This window comes from Rattus norvegicus, chromosome 1, assembly GCF_036323735.1.
Source record: "Rattus norvegicus strain BN/NHsdMcwi chromosome 1, GRCr8, whole genome shotgun sequence".
NCBI classification, from domain to species: Eukaryota; Metazoa; Chordata; class Mammalia; order Rodentia; family Muridae; genus Rattus; species Rattus norvegicus.
This window is the reverse complement of record NC_086019.1, coordinates 257,066,745-257,087,663: the sequence shown is the minus strand read 5'-3', so window position 1 is coordinate 257,087,663 and position 20,919 is coordinate 257,066,745. Positions and strand designations below refer to the sequence as shown.

The 20,919-nt window shown below is 44.5% G+C and overlaps 1 protein-coding gene and 1 long non-coding RNA gene across 10 annotated transcripts in view; one reads left to right on the top strand and one right to left on the bottom strand.

Moving 5' to 3' along the window:
* Window positions 1-20,919, bottom strand: part of Sorcs3 (sortilin-related VPS10 domain containing receptor 3) — a 634,818-nt gene that overhangs the window by 587,596 nt on the left and 26,303 nt on the right. The gene's annotated exons all lie outside the window — the stretch shown is intronic.
* Window positions 9,962-15,308, top strand: LOC120100051 (uncharacterized). Of its 9 annotated transcripts, none has more exons than XR_005499722.2 (4): window positions 9,968-12,569; window positions 12,733-12,851; window positions 14,259-14,352; window positions 15,075-15,308. It is a non-coding gene; the product is annotated as an uncharacterized LOC120100051 (long non-coding RNA). The 9 variants fall into 9 exon arrangements; XR_010063277.1 differs by having other exon boundaries at window positions 13,609-14,352; XR_010063276.1 differs by having other exon boundaries at window positions 13,560-14,352.

The following is a 20,919-nucleotide window of genomic DNA, read 5'->3' as shown; positions in this document are numbered from 1 at the left end:
ACCGGGCCCAGCTCAGGCTCCTTTTTAAAGGGTGGACTGTTGCTGACTGACAGGATGGGCACCCGGCTAAGAAACTAATTTTTAGGAACCTCATGGTTGTTGATTCATTTGAAGACCATGCACAGCTGTAGATCTGACATTGATCTTGCTTCTATCACGACTGCAAATCAAGCTCCAAGAACCTGGTCTGTCTGATACGTAAACAAACTTCTAGGTGCATATCATTCCTCACGTTTTAAAAGGATACTTAAGAGAAGGGAAGTCTTTAAATCTCAGAGACGGAACAGCGCTAATGGACTGCTCTGCTAAGCAAATGTGCCAAGTCCCACTTCTGAGCATGCTCGGTCTCTTTGTCTGTCTGTCCATCTGTCCATCTGTCTGTCTCTGTGTATTTGTGTGTCTGTGTGTCTGTCTCTCTCTGTCTCTGTCTCTGTCTCTCTGTCTGTCTCTCTGTGTCTGTCTCTCTGTCTCTGTCTCTGTCTCTGTCTCTCTGTCTCTGTCTTTGTCTCTCTCTCTGTGTCTGTGTGTGTCTCTGTGTGTGTGTGTCTCTGTGTGTGTGTGTCTCTGTGTGTGTATGTCTGTGTGTGGTGTGTGTGTCTGTGTGTGTCTGTGTGTGTGTGTGTCTGTGTGTGTGTGTCTGTGTCTGTGTGTCTGTGTGTGTGTCTGTGTGTGTGTCTGTGTGTGTCTGTGTGTGTCTCTGTGTGTGTGTCTGTGGTGTGTCTGTGTGTGTGTCTGTCTCTCTCTGTCTCTCTGTCTCTCTGTGTCTGTCTCTGTCTCTCTGTGTCTGTCTCTGTATCTGTATCTGTCTGTCTGTCTGTCTCTCTCTGTGTGTGTGTGTCTGTGTGTGTGTCTGTGTGTGTGTGTCTGTGTGTGTGTGTCTGTGTGTATGTCTGTGTGTGTCTGTGTGTGTGTCTGTGTGTGTGTCTGTGTGTGTGTCTGTGTGTGTGTCTATGTGTGTGTGTCTGTGTGTGTGTCTGTGTGTGTGTCTGTGTGTGTCTATGTGTGGGTGTCTCTGTGTGTCTATGTGTGTGTGTGTCTGTGTGTGTGTCTGTGTGTGTCTATGTGTGTGTCTGTGTGTGTCTATGTGTGTGTGTCTGTGTGTGTCTATGTGTGTGTGTGTCTGTGTGTGTCTGTGTGTGTCTATGTGTGTGTCTATGTGTGTGTCTATGTGTGTGTGTCTGTGTGTGTGTCTGTGTGTGTGTGTCTGTGTGTGTCTGTGTGTGTGTCTATGTGTGTGTGTGTCTATGTGTGTGTGTGTCTGTGTGTGTGTCTGTGTGTGTGTCTGTGTGTGTGTCTGTGTGTGTGTCTGTGTGTGTGTCTATGTGTGTGTGTGTGTGTGTGTCTCTGTGTGTGTGTGTGTGTGTGTGTGTGTCCTCTCTCCTTTCCCTCCTCCTCTCTTATTCTCTTCCCTCTTCCCTCCTCCTCTCATCTTCTCCATCTCTTCCCCGGTTTCTGTTTGGATTTCAGGAACAGGATAGATGTTGCTGGATTACATTCACTTCCACAGAAGATCAGCCTCAAGAGAAAACTGGTCAGCTTAAGGGCACTGACTGTAGACGTGGAGCGGAGTAACGATTACTGATTTACTGTGTGACAGGACAATGGTCTCACTGCCACTATACTCTACCCTCTGACACAACCACTCTCAAGGACAGACCACTTGACCTGAAGTGGCCCACGCTTCCTCAGTGAAGAAGCTCAGAAGCCAAACGTCACACCCCCATCCTCTGCCTCTTCCTCTTCCTCTTCCTCAAAATGGTTTCATGGCACAGAACAGATGTTACTGGTTCACAGGCAACCATGACAGATTTACCCTATCAGCTGAAGCAGCATCCTAAATATTTAAAAAGGAAGGCTGGGCTGGTGAGGTGGATTGGCTCATAAAGACTCTTGTCCTGCAAGCCTGGGGACCTAAGTTCAATCCAAGGAGCCCATGAAAATGTGGAAGGAGAGAATTGGTCTTACAGAGTTGAACTCTGAACTCTACACATGAAGCCTGGCATATGCAACCACACACAACACCTGCATGCACACATACACACATATACACACAAACAACATATAACACATGCACACACATACACAGACCTTCGCGTATGCACACATACACACATGCACATAAAATTTTCAAAACACTTTTAAAGGAATGCAAACTAAGAACATGGTGATGTATGCTTTTAATCCCATGACTCAGAAGGCTGGGGTAGGGGCTTCTCTGTGAATTCAGGGTCAGCCTGGTGTTCATGGTTACTTTAAGGACAGTCAGGGTTACATAGTAGAACCGTGTCTCAACAAAAAAAAGGGGGGGGTGGTAAAATCTTTATTTTGCATTTTCAATTTTTTTTAATGATGGCTTTGGCTTTCTTTTTTTTCTCTTTACCATTTTATGGAGCCGTTGTAACTCAAGACTAACAACCAAATAGCAACTTTGGGACAGACCTTGCATGGAAGGAAGCAAGCCAGCAGGAAGAGGTGACACGCTGCAGGAAGCTCAGCTGCTTGGAGCCCCACCCTTCCCAACATCCAAGCTAGGCATAAAACAGAGTCCCCTCCACAAGACATACAAGCCTGCCTTCCCATCATGAGTGCCTGAGGTCTCGGGCATGAGGAATTGGTTCAACCTTCACTCTGTTCTGAAGGTTACTCACCTCTCTTATCCCATAATCGCTAGTGACTGCTGGCAGCCGTGATTCACAGAGAGGTGATGCCACCAAGAATCCAAGAAGGGCCCAGACATGATCATTAATCTCATGCCCAAGTCACTGATTTGAGTGACCAGGGTCAACTGGCATTATGTAATGGGTGTCTCAGAAGTCGAATTAAAAGCAGAGGCAGCCCAGGGCAGAGGAGCCTCTCAAGAATGTAACGGATGGAAAAGGATCCATGTGCCACTGTATCCGAGATGACAATAGAATCCGAGATCAAAGTCACGATTAGATGGAGGAGGAGGTTCGGAAAGAGACAGAAAGAAAGACGGGGAGCAACGGACTAGGATACAATACCACACACATGCACCGGTATTCTGAAGAAACCACTCTCTTCCTTATGGACATCCCTTTCCATTTGCTCGCCTCCTCTCAGTGTAGTAGGAAGAATGAGGTCCCGTTGGCCAAAAGATCCGGACTGCAGACCTTACTAGCCGTGATCCTATCCCAATTTATCTCAGCTCCCAGAAAGCAAAGAACAGGGAGGGGGCAGCAATAAATCCTCCTCTTAAGTTCTTTTGTAGCACAGCCCTTTGCTTTCTTCCCTGTCTTACTGCTCTTGTTCTTATCTAGTCACCATTACTATTCTTTCTACATATTCGCTTTTATCCTTTCTATATAGAGACCGTCGTCAAATGTTAGACCTGAAAGAGTCTTTTTATGTGTGTTCAAATAAAAGGTATCTATAACTACCTATGGAGAGCATGATGGTTCACCATGGAGATCTGAACGCCTCCCCCTGCACTCAGAAACAAGAGAAAGATGGCCAGGATCATCAGTTCTATTCAGCACTGCAAGGAGGTCATAACCTGTGCAATAAGGGAAGAAAATAAAATGAACAGTACGAAGCAAAGGGAGGCCCAAAATGCTCACTATTCACAGATGTTGTGATGGTATGCAAAGATCTAAAAGAATCAGAAACTAACACCAGAAAACCCAAAATGAATTATTTTAAATCCCCCCTTTAAAATCGTATCAAAAGGCATCAGATTCCTCGGAATAAGTCTTTAGAAAGGTTTATAAGATCTTTACTCTGAAAAGACAATTAACCAGCAATTTCTTCCACAGACTGATTTATATAATGTACTTCCAACCTATAATCCCTGCAGACATTAGGGAAGAAACTGAGAGGTTGATTCCAAAATGTATCTGGAGTCACAAAGAGTCTAGAACAGCCAAGACAATCAAGAAAAAAAGAATAAATAAACAAGAAAGATGGAAAGACTGGGCTGCCAGATGGAAATTGCTGAAGATTCCATTCATTGGAAAACTACCATATGAGGGTTACATGGTATTAGTGGCAAGATAAATAATAATCTGTCAATGGACCAAGTGGAGAAGTCACTAAAAGGCTCACACAAGATATCTGGTTGGCAACAGAAGCTGTCTCTTAATCAAAAGGATTTGGAGTTCTAAGTAAGTAAATAAAAAAAATTTTTTGATCCACTTTTTTTTACTCCCATAAGCTCAACAAATAAAAGAAAGAGAAAGAAATTCCAGATAGATATCAAAGTTAAATAGCCTTGTAAAAGGCAAAGATTTTATAACAAAGGAAAAAACAATAGACTACATTAATCTAAATTAATTCTGTCTTCTTACCAAAATATTACCTGCAGTTTAACAAGGTATCAACAGCCAGTACATCTGGCCAAGAACTCCCATCTTGTCACCTGTCTTTAACTAGTTTGTGGGTTCTGGTTTCTTCCACTCTTCTCCACTCCTTTTCTTCCATCCTTTCAACCCCCTAACACTAGATAGGAGAGAAAAGAAAAAGATGGAGAAGAAAAGAAAGAGATCCCTGAATAAAGTCTAGGGTCAGAAAAGAGGTGGTGTTACTATTAGACTATTTCCTGTTGATTAGGGCCATCTAGTTCCTTGGGGCAAGTCTGATCTTTGTTGGCATGATATTTAATTATTTCTTCTTCTTCTTCTTCTTCTTCTTCTTCTTCTTCTTCTTCTTCTTCTTCTTCTTCTTCTCTTCTTCTTCTTCTTCTTCTTTTCTCCTTCTTCCTCTTCTTCTTCTTCTTCTTCTTCTTCTCCTCTTCCTCTTCCTCTTCCTCTTCCTCTTCTTCTTCCTCTTCTTCTTCTTCTTCCTCTTCTTCTTCCTCTTCTCTCTTCCTCCTCCTCCTCCTTTGCACATGACTAAACAAACCTTGTCCAACAAACAACCCAACACCAACAGCCCACCTATCAGCTCCTGAGCGTTTATGCATCCTCTGGTAAGTCCACAGGATTCCAAACATCACCCAATCTCAGAAACTATCTGCTGCTGGCAAAATTACACCTCTGTGAGAGCACGAAGCAAATCACACCACGGCATGTCCACAACAAGTCAGCTGCTGTGAACAACGAGAAGCAGGCCCAGAATCCCACACCTGGGATTAAAACAAAAACATATCCTCGCCTGTGTGTTTGAAAGAAATGAAAATTCTCACTACACACCCAAGACATAAAGAACTAGGAGAAAAGTCTGGTTTGAAAATACAAAGTGTAATACAAAATGGACAGCATACATGAGTAGGCATTTTGCTAATGAGGACCTCCTAGCATAGGAACCTTGCTCAACATCTTCCACTAATCAAATCAAACACTACACTGGGATACATTACACCTGCCAAGATGACTAAAATGAAGTGTGTGTGTGTGTGTGTGTGTGTGTATACATGTGTACGTGTAAAAAATCTCCACTTCGTGGCCACCCAGCCCAATCTTAGATGCAAACTCAAGAGATACAAGTGCATATGTCATACATATATACAAGGATGCCAATACAGCTCAACTTTGGAGCAAACCAGATATCCTTTAATTACTAGTATCCTTAATTATACTACAATTAAAGAGCTTGGGAACATCTATACCCAAAGCAAAGATGCCCACAGGAATTAATTGTAGAGATAAAATGCCAAGTGGTATAAATCAGACTCTAAAAGAATAAACTCCATATAACTGTTACCTGTGCCTTTGTGTAGGGTCATGAATCTGTGTTATAAATTGCTCCAAATCTGAGTGTCTTGAAACAACAGATATTTCATGTTTCTTAATTTCTGCCCGTCAGTAATTCAGATGAGGCTCAGTTAGATCTTCCAGCTCAGAGTTTCTCACAAGCTTCCAATCAAGATGTCACCCGGGATACAACCAGCTCCACATTCAACTTGGAGATTTGCATCCAAGCTCATACATAGAGCCACTGGGCCCCAATTCTTCACTGTGTGGTGCCGATAGACCTGCATCAACATGGCTGCGGGCTTTATCACAATCATGAAGGACGGCCAGAGAGAAAGGCTGCAAAGTAAAGCCCTCACAGATAACATGGGGAACTGATTTCCCGTCTCTGTGTTATCATTTTTATAACCGAGCAACCAGGCATGGTTTATACCAAAGGGTAGAAATTCAGAAAGACACAAGTATCGGGCAGCAGAGACCATTGGAGCCACATTAGCACAGTCTCCTGCCACACCACATTAGTCTACTTATATGAATCTTAAGAATAGGAAAGCTTGATACAAATCAAAATATTATCATTTCTTAGTTAGAGGCAAAGGTCACAGAAAGCTTTCTGGGGTGCTATGTCTTGATCTTGTATGAGTAGTAAGGTAAGATCAGGGTAATCATGTGTGAAAACTCCTTTGCAATGCACAATGAAACTCTGTAGCCTGTAGCTGCACTTCAGAGAATTGTTAAGTTACTTTCTGGCACACACGTACATAAAGATAGTTTTTTTGCACATGCTACTGAAGATAAGCTTGTATAAATCCAAGTTACATTGTTATAACTTTAAGATATCAACTAAAACCCCTATGGTAACGGAAAATAGCTATGTAATGTGCATTGAGCATCCCTTATCTGAAACGCTAATCAGAAGTGGTTAGGGTACCATCCTTTTTGGTTTTGAATATTTGAATATATAATGAATCTATGACAGGGATAGGACATAAGCACGAACACAGGATTTATTCCTGTTTTATATGTGTTTTCGGTACAGCCGAAATGTAATGTTATAGATACTACTTTAGAATCCTGTGCAGGAACCAAAGACGCATGGCGCCAAATCCACACAAGGGTCCCCGTGCCTGCACTCACATGTTTTGTAGCATTTTGGGTTCTAGGCGAGTGATGATAATAACCACATACCATTGTGAGTATATTTAATACCACTAAGCAAGATACACTGAAATTGTTAAAAACCAGACAGATACAGCTCAGTGGGAGACAGCTTGTCCCGCATGTGCAAGGCTCTGGTTTCCACTCTCGATACTGAGTAGGGATAAGGAATGGCACATTTATTTTTATTGTGTATTTTACCATAATAAAAATATTTTAACTATGTGTTCTCACATGTGTGTATACATACATAGACATCAGTAAAAACAATGGAGAAAAGAATCTTGTAGCCACCACCTTTTACTTCTCACCATCTGAGAATTCAGGGACTAAAAGGATGAACTGGATTCCGGAAGATCAAAGAGCTAGATGTCCATGGCAGAACTGTCTTGTGATGTGTCTCCCTGCCGCAGAGAGAGCTGTCTCCTTCAACCAGCCAGCATGCAAGCATGTCTCCTCACACAGCCATGCAGAAGTTCCCTCTCCGGGACTAGTCCCATCTCAAGATCACTGCTATTTGAGGCAGAAGAGTCCATCTGCTCTGAGGTGTCAGAGTCATGTAAGAAAACATCTCCACTATCTTAGGAACCTCAGAACCGGTTCCTGGCTGGAATTAGGCTCCTTCAATCCCGGTGCTTGTGAATGAGGTGTAATTAAAATGCCAATTGCTGTGACTCCAGCTTCCAATTCAGGAAAGCACAGATATCATCTGTGTTTAGATATTTCAAGTGTGTTACTGAGATAGAAAAAAGCTTTGTTCATATTGAAAAAGTGCAAATGGTACATGTGGCCACTTAAGGATACTATGTGACAGACATGAGGAAGTAACATCCCAGGTGCGTCGTAACGATTCTGAGCACCAGCACCCCCATGGTAGGTACTAAGATGCATACTCATTTCATCAGTGAAGACGTCAAAATGCAGAGAATGTAATAAGTGGTCCAATAGCCTAACTATAGGAGGCTAAACCACCATTCAAACTCTTACAAAGCCTATGGCTTTAACCAACCCCTCATAAGGCTCCCACGTGGATCACTTGAAATAGAAGAAGCTTTAAAGTCATTTAGTAGTTCTCTATAGGCCAGTCATAAATGATTCTGATAGAACCATTATGACAGGTCCAGTAGCTCCCACCAATAATCATTTGAGTTATTATACATCCTAGGACAGACAGACACCCATGGATTGTAAATGCATTAAATATGGCTACTAATCAAAACACATGCATACACACATACAAACACATACACACATGCACACAAATGCAAACACATACATACATGCAAACACATACACACATGCATGTACACACACACACACACACACACACACACACACACACACACACACACCCCACAGCAATATAATAGCAGAGCTCAAATCAGCAAGGTGCTCAGCAAAGTCTGCAAGTCTATTTGCAGACCAAAGAGAGAGAGCTGTCCAATGCTAAGACCTCAGAGTGGTACAATGAGGGGGCCTTGAATTCATGCAGCAAATACTACAGAGACTGAGAAGAGCCAGGGAAAAGGTGACAGGCAGGACTGCAGGTTCCTGTGGACTGCATGTAGCCAATGGAGATACCGAGTGGGAACTGGGAATAGCAGCTCCCAGAGATAGCAAAGCCCACAGCGTCAGAGCCTGAGAAGCAGAAAGCTAACACAAGCGATAGCAGCAACCAAGTCCTGTGCTATACACGCTTAGCCATTTGCTCTGGTTTGCCTATTGTTTTCTTTCTTTACCATTTTAAGACCCATTTGTTATTTATCCATTTAGCAGCCAAAGCTGGATAAGAAAAGTCAGCAAAACAACAGTTTAACCATCAAAAGCCTAGCTTTTTTGTTGTTGTTGTTGGTGGTGGTGGTAATGGTGGTCTCCCACCCACCCCACCCCCGGAAAAGGGGACTATCCGCTGGAAAAGGGAGTACTACCCATTATTTGTAGATCTAGCCTGGTCCTTGGATAACCCATCATACGAGACAGAGAATGTCCTATCTCACTGCCACCACACAGGCACGCCCATAGAAAGGTATGGGGCAGGCACAGCAGGAGGAGGCTAGGAGGAAGACTGCAGTAGAGGAGGGGAAGACAGGAGGAAAGTGTGGGAAGCTGGAACCCAGGCAGGGGAGTAAGGGAGAGGAGCTAGCAGGGGAGCCTAGTTGAATTCTCAGACGTGCATGAATAAATGTACACCTTATGCACAAGTGTGCCTGTCCCACATCAAACCTGGGTCCAAATTACTATCGTGAGTCCGCGCTCACTCTCTGGTACCTTCTCACTGATGTATATGCTTGATTTCTTTATCTCTATTGCAATGTTAACTACGAATAATATTTTATTGCATACATGTGCCTGCGTATATATATTTAATTTATGTACTCACACACTCACATACAATAACTCACTAATACACTCACCGCACATACACATTCATACTAACTCACTAGTTCACTCACAAACATATTCACACTCACTCACACATTCACTAATACACATTAGGTACTCCACATACATTACACACTAAAATACTCACACACATACTAATACACACACACACACACACCAATACAATCACAAACACATGTATTCACTCATTCACAAATCCACTAATACACTCACACACATACATACTAACTCAGTAATGCACTCACATTCACTCACACATACATACTAATAGACCCACACACTAACTCACTAGTACACTCACAACACTCAGAGAGGGAGGGGGAGGGAGGAGAGGGAGAAGAGAGAGAAAGAGAGAGACAGAGACAGACAAGAGAGAAAGCTAGAAGCTGCTTAAGAGCACAGTTCATATCTTCTGCCTCTAAGTCTCTGCTCTGACACTTTTCTGTGTAACCCCAGGAAGGTTATTTAACCTCCATCATCCAACAGTCCACGGAGATTCTCAGAGTATCAAATAAGAATTACACAGTACAGGTCTCATAAAAATTATTCATTTTCATTTGACCCATATTGAGCAGGGTCAGAGTCCTAGATTGATAATCCAGAGAGATGACCTCCTACTCCTCCTCCTCCTCCTCCTCCTCCTCCTCCTCCTATTCCTCTTCCTTTCCTTCTGCCTCTTCCTCCTCCTCACCTTCCTTCTCCTCCTCCTCCTCCTCCTCCTCCTCCTCCTCCTCTTCCTCCTCCTCCTATTCCTCTTCCTTTCCTTCTGCCTCTTCCTCCTCCTCCTCACCTTCCTTCTCCTCCTCCTCCTCATTGCCTCTTCCTCTTCCTCCTCCCCTCCTCGTTCTCCTCTTCCTCTCCTTCTTCCTCTTCTTCCTCTCCTTCTTCCTCCTCTTCCTCTTCTTTCTCCTCCACTTCCTCTTCTTTCTCCCCTCTCCTTCCTCCTCCTCCTCTTCCTTTCTCCTCCTCCTCCTCCTCCTTCCTCCTCCTCCTTCTCCTCATGTATGAGGCTTGCTCCAGCATCCCCTGGTTAATTACGCTCTACATTCAAGGATCCTAAAAGAAAAATCCTTTCTTGGGTATTTCACGGGCCTTTCCTCCACCCGAGAAGTTTCAATCTATTCCTAACCTCCCTTCCCCCCTCCTCCCATGCTGCCTGATGCTATGATGCCACAATCCAGTCTCTGTGACTTGGCGAAATGTTTCCATGGTGATGAGCAATGATGTCATAAAGGAGGGATTGTTGCAGGGTTGAATGAAATCTGGCACCAGATGGACCTGCCTCCTTACCCAAGAGGAGAGGGAAATGATAAGTTGTGGGTGCTTCCAGAAAACGGGAAAGCAAATCACTCAGTGGATGGTGAGGAAGGAAAGACCCAGTCCTCCACATCGGACGCTGGCAGCCCAAATTGGAAAAGAACGTATTTATTGGACCTCACCAAGACAAAAATCACTTTTCAGCCAAAGAATCAAAGGAAAAATCAAAGAGACATAGCATGAAGAGACCACACCTTCTGGTCTAGAAAGACCCGAGATGACAGTAGCTTCATCCACCCAAGTGTCAAGTAGAAAATGGCTACTGAATAAAAAAGCCAGGGGCTCTTCCTGAGCAGAAGCTTTGACGTCTGTGTGTCTCGTTTAAACAAACAAACAAACGACAAAACCAAACTTCGATCGCTGTGCTTTGAGTAGCAGGCAGCAGAGCAACAAGTCATCCCTGGAAACCACTGCAACTGTCTGTGGCCAAACCACCCAGGATGTGCCTGACCTCAACTGATCCCGAAGCAGGGTTGGCCATGGCTAGTACATGCACAGAAGAGAATGCTCATGAGTAAAGCCAGACATTTACCTTGGCAAGACAGGTTACCTAGGCAGGATCTGGTGATGTCTCCGGCTGGATCTTTCTCTGCCCCCTGGCAGTTCAGCATAACTGCGGGATGGCCATGCGGCAAGTACCAAGGAATTAGGCAGGCCCTTTCCATAAAGGATTTTGCTTGATCCCACAGGAGGGTGTTGGGGCTGGAGCTGTGGACGGTGCCATGGTGATTTTCCCATGTACAAGCAGCTGGTTTTCCAGAAATTTTCCTCTTCCAGAAAGTTCCGGTCCACAGCACATGCCAAGTCCACATACGGCGAACGCACACTTGTACAACCTTCATTGTTATTCAAGAACTAACTTCAAAGGGAAGCCTTTTTCTCCATCCAGGAAGCCTGACACACTCTCCTCTGTGCCCACACATGCCTAGAGATGGGGTAACCGCTCTCTTGTTTATAGTAGAGAGCAGGAGGCAGTATTTTCAGATGTCAGCGCGGTCTTAACCAAACCACTTGGCATGTTTAAGAAGAAAGACAGATGGCCGGAGGGCTACGCTCCCAGAATACTCTACAGCCCCCAAGAATATTACAATAGCTGTTGCCATGTTGGCAGGAATGTGTCCTAGCAGTAGCTCCTCTCATCGCTCCTTCGCCATAACACTGAGGGACCTGGCAAACTGGGTTCTTCCTTGATACTCCACCTCCACAACAGTGCGATCTCTGAGAAGGAGCAACTGTGCGACTGTTCCTCACATAAGCACATGCCCCTAGCAGAACACAGAGGCCAAGGAGCAAGCAAAGCCATACGCCAAGAGCCCTGAGTTCAGCAAATCATCTCTGCCAACTTCAAGCATTTGGAAGCAAAGCCAGTTGTGTATTCATGTGTACAATTGTGTGTGTGTGTGTGTGTGTGTGTGTGTGTGTGTGTGTGTATGTTGTGTGTACACACTTGCATCTATGAGTTAGAGGCCGAATTCCACTATCGTTCCTCGGGAGCAGTCTAGCTTTTCGAGACAGGGAGTCACATTAGAATTGAGGCTTACGGGTTAGGGTCTCTGCCGCCCCAGAGCTTTGATTACAAGCATGCACTACCAGGCCTGGCTTCATCCATCAGCGCTGGGGATCGAACTCAGACCTTCTGCTTGCTCGTCACGGAGCAGCCTGCCTAAGCCACTTCCTGCTCCCAAAGAAAGCTGAACTATTTTAAGTAATTTTGTGTGGATCGCGTGACCAAGTTAATAGACAAGGACTCTACCCGGAGCACCAAAAGGTGCCATGTGCTAAATTGAGACCCTGGGGCTTTGCAGATTTGCTGTCCTCTGCTGAGAGATGTAGAGAAGCGTGAGCTTCGTCTGGCTTACAAATTCCCTGAAGCGGCCAGCAGTACTTCCTCTCCTTGAAAAGGAGTGCACTGTGCTTCAGGAAGGATCCCTCAAGGGACTGGGCTGCCCTCCTGGGCTGACTCTACCCCTTTCAGTCCCACCTTAAAATCCCCCCTCAGGTTAACTGTTCACAGTGCACTCCAGGCTGGGATCTGGTCAAAAGGTAAATGTCCTCACGGCCTGGCCAAACTGCACTCGCTAATAGTCTATCACCCAAAGCCACTCTACCACTTGTCTCCCTACACCTCTGAGCCCACCCTTGACCCTGAACCTAAAAGGGTCTTCTCAAGCCTTGAGTCAGCAGAGCTCAATGCATTGTTTTGCAGATGTACCTCTGAGTACCCGCAAGCTCCACCACTCTCCTTGTCTGTGACAAATGCCTGACTGCCTGAAGTAAAAATTACCTACAGACGCACAGCCAGCACATTCCAGAGGCCTCGGGAAGGTGAGAAGGTTGGGGAGTGGCTGGTGCGCTCTTAGTTACCGAACACCAGAAAAATACAAAAGGAGAAAGCTGGGGTGGCCAGGGTAAAGGGAAAAGCTACTGGCTCACTCAGCAGTGGCCTGTGTATGCTGAAAGTCTATCCTGGTTGCTCAGCAACCAAAAGAAAGCGTTTCAGAGAGCAAGGGGCTAATTGGACAAATGAATTAATTAGACATTTCCGGAGTCAATGTAAATGACAACAGGCTTGGGTGGTCACTGTTCTTGTTAGACATTTCTGGTTTCCCCCATCCCTACCTGAGCACTGGTCTGGCAAATACTGGATAGAGAGGAGAACCATGTAAGAATGTGTCAGGAGATACTTGGAGGGTCAGGCAATGGGTAGACCCTGTGACCTGGAGACACTGAACTAGATGACCTTTGAGTTCTCTTCTGCCTCTTGATATTTGATCAGTGTTTGCACTGCAAGGGAGGGGGGCGGGGAAGGAGTAAAGCCCCATTCAAGCACCCTGAAGGTGACTTAATAACTGGCCTCCCCACTGACCCATGGGGTTTCCCTTTGCTGTATTTAATGCCAGCAGCTCCCCTTGAAAGCAGATAGACTGGGGGGAGCTGTTAGGGAGTTTGTGTGGGAAATGAGATATTTTGTTGGCGGCTGCTTTCCCCCCCTTGCTCTGCTCTGCTTCCCCTGTTGGCTTCCTTTAATCACAGCAGACCCCCACTGCTTGCTCTAATGATGGAGAGAACCTCTACTGTGCAGGAGAGGGAGCAGGCAAGAGGCACTGCTGGTGAGATCGATTCAGGCAGAGGGAGAGCATGGTGACCAACCGACTCCAGAACCAGAAGGAGAGAGGCAATGTGGACTTCTGCTTCAGGAAGCAATTTCTGCTGGTTTCCCCATGGGAACTGCTACACCTCTCTGAGCCTCTATGTCCATCCTGCAACGCAGGGAGACAGCATTTGCTGACGCACTGAGGCTGATCAATGTGACTGCTATTTAATTACACGTCTCCCTTATTGAACATGACTAAAGTCTGTCTATAATTACAGACACTAAGAGCAAATATGTCATTAGACCATGCCTCTGTGACCCTGACTCCACCCTCCATTTCTACCTCCCCTTGGTTGCCCCCATACACACATACGGGTTCACCTCACCCCCAGTTCTCCTCATCCTGTTACTCACCTAGAAACACACACAGCCAAGCAGTTTAAGAGAACAGGGGCACAGGTGTGCCCAATGGGGAAAGAGGAGAAACTGAAGTGGGCTCTGCACCTAGCATCCAGGAGAATTCAGGTCAGGTAAGGGGCCCCCATGAGGCATGCTGTGGTCATCAGCCACACCTTGTTTGTAGTGCTGGGCCTGGTTACTGAAGCCACCAGGCCTTGGGTGCTTCTCTTTACCACAAGGCTTACCTCACAAGAAACTTCATCAAGTCTCCATGAGGATTGATCAGATGCTGGAGAAGGTCACACTTCACGTCAGGCACACACTAGGGGCTCAGTAAGTGCTGTCCAGGAATGATATCAGATCAAAACAAGCTTGAATGACATAGAGCTGATTTCCTTGCCTCCAGCCTCTTGGCCTCTCCCAACCCCCACTCTAAGCTTCGACTTCTGTATGATTAATGTAGGAGACTCAACAGCCTTACACCCTAAAAGGCTTTTTTGCCTTGTTTGGCCTCCACCCTGCTGCTAAACATGGCATGAACCCCACAGTCTAACTCTTTTCCTCACAGTTTCCTCATCCATAAAGTAGAAAGTAATTCGTCCCAGCTCTTAAAGTCGCTGAGACAGGAAAATAAAAAAGGCACAAGGCAAAGTCCCAAGATCAGTATGCCTATGTCGAGGACTTCCAGTCACTAGTGATTCTTGACTCCAAGGACTCCTTTTGGCCCTACTGTTGGGTAGATTTCAAGTTCCCAGAAAACCAAGAGTGGAGTGGAATTGTAGTCAACTCCTTAAGTGTGGAGACACAGTTAGGAACCAGCTTATCATAGTTTAGAGACCATTCACAGCAGGTCTCTGTGATAGCCCCAGGGGCTCAGACTCTTGAATGCTTAGACCCCCATGGAGTGAAACTGAGAAAGATTGAAAGGATTGGGAAACTTGACCTTGTTAGAGTAGGCGGGGTCTTGTTGAAGGAAGTGTGTCACTGGGGGTTGGCTTTGAGGTCTCCAAAGCTCACTCCAGGCTCAGTCCCTTATTCTTATCTGCTGCCTACAGATCGGGATGTGCAGCTCCCAGATACTGCTCTACTCTCTGTCTGCCTCCTGCTATGATGGTAATGGACTAACCCTCTAAAATGATGAACAAGCCAGTAAGCAGCATCCTTCCATGGCCTCTGCATCGGCTCCTGAATCCAGGTTCCTGCCCTGCTTGAGTGAGTTCCTGTGCTGACTTCCTTCAACGGTGGACTATGATGTACAAGTCTAAGCCAAATAAACCCTTTCCTCCCTAGATTGTTTTTGGTCATGGTGTTTTAGCAGACCAATAAGAACCATAACTAGAACAGACTGCATGTTCAAAGCATAATTGCCTAGCCAGTCATCATGTCCTTTAATGTCAATGACAAGTCTGAGAAACGTGTGCTCGGTGGTAAGATACCTATGTCTTAAATTCAGCACTCCACAAGCTTCCCCTATACGCCAACCTCATGATCCTCTTCTAGGAACAAAGGAAAAAAAGAATGGCTAGCAAAGGGATGGGGAAAGGCTTCAGGGAAGAGCTGGAAAATCCAAGTGCTAGCACGGAGAGTGAGAAGAGAATTCAGCTGCCTTGAGAGAGACAGAATGGTAAGAATCATCTCCTAGGTGTTTAAGAGCTATGGCTGAGGAGGGAGAGCTAAACCTTCAGAGAGGCAGACAAGCCTGGGAAATCAGAAGTGACTGCTCCCTGCACACACATCTCGGACGCCAGAGGAAAAAGCCAAAGACCATCTGGAACCCTGGTGCACTGAAGCTCCCGGAAGGGGCGGCACAGGTCTTCCTGGTTGCTGCCGCTGCAGAGAGCCCGTGGGGAGCACCCCACGAGCGAACCTGAGCCTCGGGACCACAGGTAAGACCAAATTTTCTGCTGCAAGAAAGCTGCCTGGTGAGCTTGGGACACAGGAAAGCAGAATTTCTCTAGGACCGGGCACGTCCTGTGTTTACCGGAAGTCCCACACCCGCGGATCCCGGCCCGCAGCAGCTCTCTGCTCCCAGACCCGGTGAGAGAGAGACCCAACCGCCTGGTCAGGTGGGCACTCCTGAGGCTGCAGAGCAGAAGAGACCACCAACACTGCTCACCCCTGCCCACATCCCTGGCCCAAGAGGAAACTGTATAAGGCCTCTGGGCTCCCGTGGGGAAGGGCCCAGGAGCGGCAGGACCCCTGTGCCTGAGACACCACCGGAACCTGAAAGAAACAGACCGGATAAACAGTTCTCTGCACCCAAATCCCGTGGGAGGGAGAGCTAAACCTTCAGAGAGGCAGACAAGCCTGGGAAACCAGAAGTGACTGCTCCCTGCACACACATCTCGGACGCCAGAGGAAAAAGCCAAAGACCATCTGGAACCCTGGTGCACTGAAGCTCCCGGAAGGGGCGGCACAGGTCTTCCTGGTTGCTGCCGCTGCAGAGAGCCCGTGGGCAGCACCCCACGAGCGAACCTGAGCCTCGGGACCACAGGTAAGACCAAATTTTCTGCTGCAAGAAAGCTGCCTGGTGAACTCAAGACACAGGCCCACAGGAACAGCTGAAGACCTGTAGAGAGGAAAAACTACACGCCAGAAAGCAGAACACTCTGTCCCCATAACTGACTGAAAGAGAGGAAAACAGGTCTACAGCACTCCTGTCACACAGGCTTATAGGACAGTCTAGCCACTGTCAGAAATAGCAGAACAAAGTAACACTAGAGATAATCTGATGGCGAGAGGCAAGCGCAGGAACCCAAGCAACAGAAACCAAGACTACATGCCATCATCGGAGCCCAATTCTCCCACCAAAACAAACATGGAATATCCAAACACACCAGAAAAGCAAGATCTAGTTACAAAATCATATTTGATCATGATGCTGGAGGACTTCAAGAAAGACATGAACACACTTAGGGAAGCACAGGAAAACATTAATAAACAAGTAAAAGCCTACAGAGAGGAATCGCAAAAATCCCTGAAAGAATTCCAGGAAAACACAATCAAACAGTTGAAGGAATTAAAAATGGAAATAGAAGCAATCAAGAAAGAACACATGGAAACAACCCTGGATATAGAAAACCAAAAGAAGAGACAAGGAGCTGTAGATACAAGCCTCACCAACAGAATTCAAGAGATGGAAGAGAGAATCTCAGGAGCAGAAGATTCCATAGAAATCATTGACTCAACTGTCAAAGATAATGTAAAGCGGAAAAAGCTACTGGTCCAAAACATACAGGAAATCCAGGACTCAATGAGAAGATCAAACCTAAGGATAATAGGTATAGAAGAGAGTGAAGACTCCCAGCTCAAAGGACCAGTAAATATCTTCAACAAAATCATAGAAGAAAACTTCCCTAACCTAAAAAAAGAGATACCCATAGACATACAAGAAGCCTACAGAACTCCAAATAGATTGGACCAGAAAAGAAACACCTCCCGTCACATAATTGTCAAAACACCAAACGCACAAAATAAAGAAAGAATATTAAAAGCAGTAAGGGAAAAAGGTCAAGTAACATATAAAGGGAGACCTATCAGAATCACACCAGACTTCTCGCCAGAAACTATGAAGGCCAGAAGATCCTGGACTGATGTCATACAGACCCTAAGAGAACACAAATGCCAGCCCAGGTTACTGTATCCAGCAAAACTCTCAATTAACATTGATGGAGAAACCAAGATATTCCATGACAAAACCAAATTTACACAATATCTTTCTACAAATCCAGCACTACAAAGGATAATAAATGGTAAAGCCCAACATAAGGAGGCAAGCTATACCCTAGAAGAAGCAAGAAACTAATCGTCTTGGCAACAAAACAAAGAGAATGAAAGCACACAAACATAACCTCACATCCAAATATGAATATAAAGGGAAGCAATAATCACTATTCCTTAATAGCTCTCAATATCAATGGCCTCAACTCCCCAATAAAAAGACATAGATTAACAAACTGGATACGCAATGAGGACCCTGCATTCTGCTGCCTACAGGAAACACACCTCAGAGACAAAGACAGACACTACCTCAGAGTGAAAGGCTGGAAAACAACTTTCCAAGCAAATGGTCAGAAGAAGCAAGCTGGAGTAGCCATTCTAATATCAAATAAAATCAATTTCCAACTAAAAGTCATCAAAAAAGATAAGGAAGGACACTTCATATTCATCAAAGGAAAAATCCACCAAGATGAACTCTCAATCCTAAATATCTATGCCCCAAATACAAGGGCATCTACATACGTAAAAGAAACCTTACTAAAGCTCAAAACACACATTGCACCTCACACAATAATAGTGGGAGACTTCAACACCCCACTCTCATCAATGGACAGATCATGGAAACAGAAATTAAACAGTGATGTCGACAGACTAAGAGAAGTCATGAGCCAAATGGACTTAACGGATATTTATAGAACATTCTATCCTAAAGCAAAAGGATATACCTTCTTCTCAGCTCCTCATGGTACTTTCTCCAAAATTGACCATATAATTGGTCAAAAAACGGGCCTCAACAGGTACAGAAAGATAGAGATAATCCCATGCATGCTATCGGACCACCACGGCCTAAAACTGGTCTTCAATAACAATAAGGGAAGAATGCCCACATATACGTGGAAATTGAACAATGCTCTACTCAATGATAACCTGGTCAAGGAAGAAATAAAGAAAGAAATTAAAAACTTTTTAGAATTTAATGAAAATGAAGATACAACATACCCAAACTTATGGGACACAATGAAAGCTGTGCTAAGAGGAAAACTCATAGCGCTGAGTGCCTGCAGAAAGAAACAGGAAAGAGCATATGTCAGCAGCTTGACAGCACACCTAAAAGCTCTAGAACAAAAAGAAGCAAATACACCCAGGAGGAGTAGAAGGCAGGAAATAATCAAACTCAGAGCTGAAATCAACCAAGTAGAAACAAAAAGGACCATAGAAAGAATCAACAGAACCAAAAGTTGGTTCTTTGAGAAAATCAACAAGATAGATAAACCCTTAGCCAGACTAATGAGAGGACACAGAGAGTGCGTCCAAATTAACAAAATTAGAAATGAAAAGGGAGACATAACTACAGATTCAGAGGAAATTCAAAAAATCATCAGATCTTACTATAAAAACCTATATTCAACAAAATTTGAAAATCTTCAGGAAATGGACAATTTCCTAGACAGATACCAGGTATCGAAGTTAAATCAGGAACAGATAAACCAGTTAAACAACCCCATAACTCCTAAGGAAATAGAAGCAGTCATTAAAGGTCTTCCAACCAAAAAGAGCCCAGGTCCAGACGGGTTTAGTGCAGAATTCTATCAAACCTTCATAGAAGACCTCATACCAATATTATCCAAACTATTCCACAAAATTGAAACAGATGGAGCACTACCGAATTCCTTCTACAAAGCCACAATTACTCTTATACCTAAACCACACAAAGACACAACAAATAAAGAGAACTTCAGACCAATTTCCCTTATGAATATCGACGCAAAAATACTCAATAAAATTCTGGCAAACCGAATTCAAGAGCACATCAAAACAATCATCCACCATGATCAAGTAGGCTTCATCCCAGGCATGCAGGGATGGTTTAATATACGGAAAACCATCAACGTGATCCATCATATAAACAAACTGAAAGAACAAAACCACATGATCATTTCATTAGATGCTGAGAAAGCATTTGACAAAATTCAACACCCCTTCATGATAAAAGTCCTGGAAAGAATAGGAATTCAAGGCCCATACCTAAACATAGTAAAAGCCATATACAGCAAACCAGTTGCTAACATTAAACTAAATGGAGAGAAACTTGAAGCAATCCCACTAAAATCAGGGACTAGACAAGGCTGCCCACTCTCTCCCTACTTATTCGATATAGTTCTTGAAGTTCTAGCCAGAGCAATCAGACAACAAAAGGAGATCAAGGGGATACAGATCGGAAAAGAAGAAGTCAAAATATCACTATTTGCAGATGACATGATAGTATATTTAAGTGATCCGAAAAGTTCCACCAGAGAACTACTAAAGCTGATAAACAACTTCAGCAAAGTGGCTGGGTATAAAATTAACTCAAATAAATCAGTTGCCTTCCTCTATACAAAAGAGAAACAAGCCGAGAAAGAAATTAGGGAAACGACACCCTTCATAATAGACCCAAATAATATAAAGTAACTCGGTGTGACTTTAACCAAGCAAGTAAAAGATCTGTACAATAAGAACTTCAAGACACTGAGGAAAGAAATTGAAGAAGACCTCAGAAGATGGAAAGATCTCCCATGCTCATGGATTGGCAGGATTAATATAGTAAAAATGGCCATTTTACCAAAAGCAATCTACAGATTCAATGCAATCCCCATCAAAATTCCAATCCAATTCTTCAAAGAGTTAGACAGAACAATTTGCAAATTCATCTGGAATAACAAAAAACCCAGGATAGCTAAAGCTATCCTCAACAATAAAAGGACTTCAGGGGGAATCACTATCCCTGAACTCAAGCAGTATTACAGAGCAATAGTGATAAAAACTGCATGGTATTGGTACAGAGACAGACAGATAGACCAATGGAATAGAATTGAAGACCCAGAAATGAACCCACACACCTATGGTCACTTGATTTTTGACAAAGGAGCCAAAACCATCCAATGGAAAAAAGATAGCATTTTCAGCAAATGGTGCTGGTTCAACTGGAGGGCAACATGTAGAAGAATGCAGATCGATCCATGCTTATCACCCTGTACAAAGCTTAAGTCCAAGTGGATCAAGGACCTCCACATCAAACCAGACACACTCAAACTAATAGAAGAAAAACTAGGGAAGCATCTGGAACACATGGGCACTGGAAAAAATTTCCTGAACAAAACACCAATGGCTTATGCTCTAAGATCAAGAATCGACAAATGG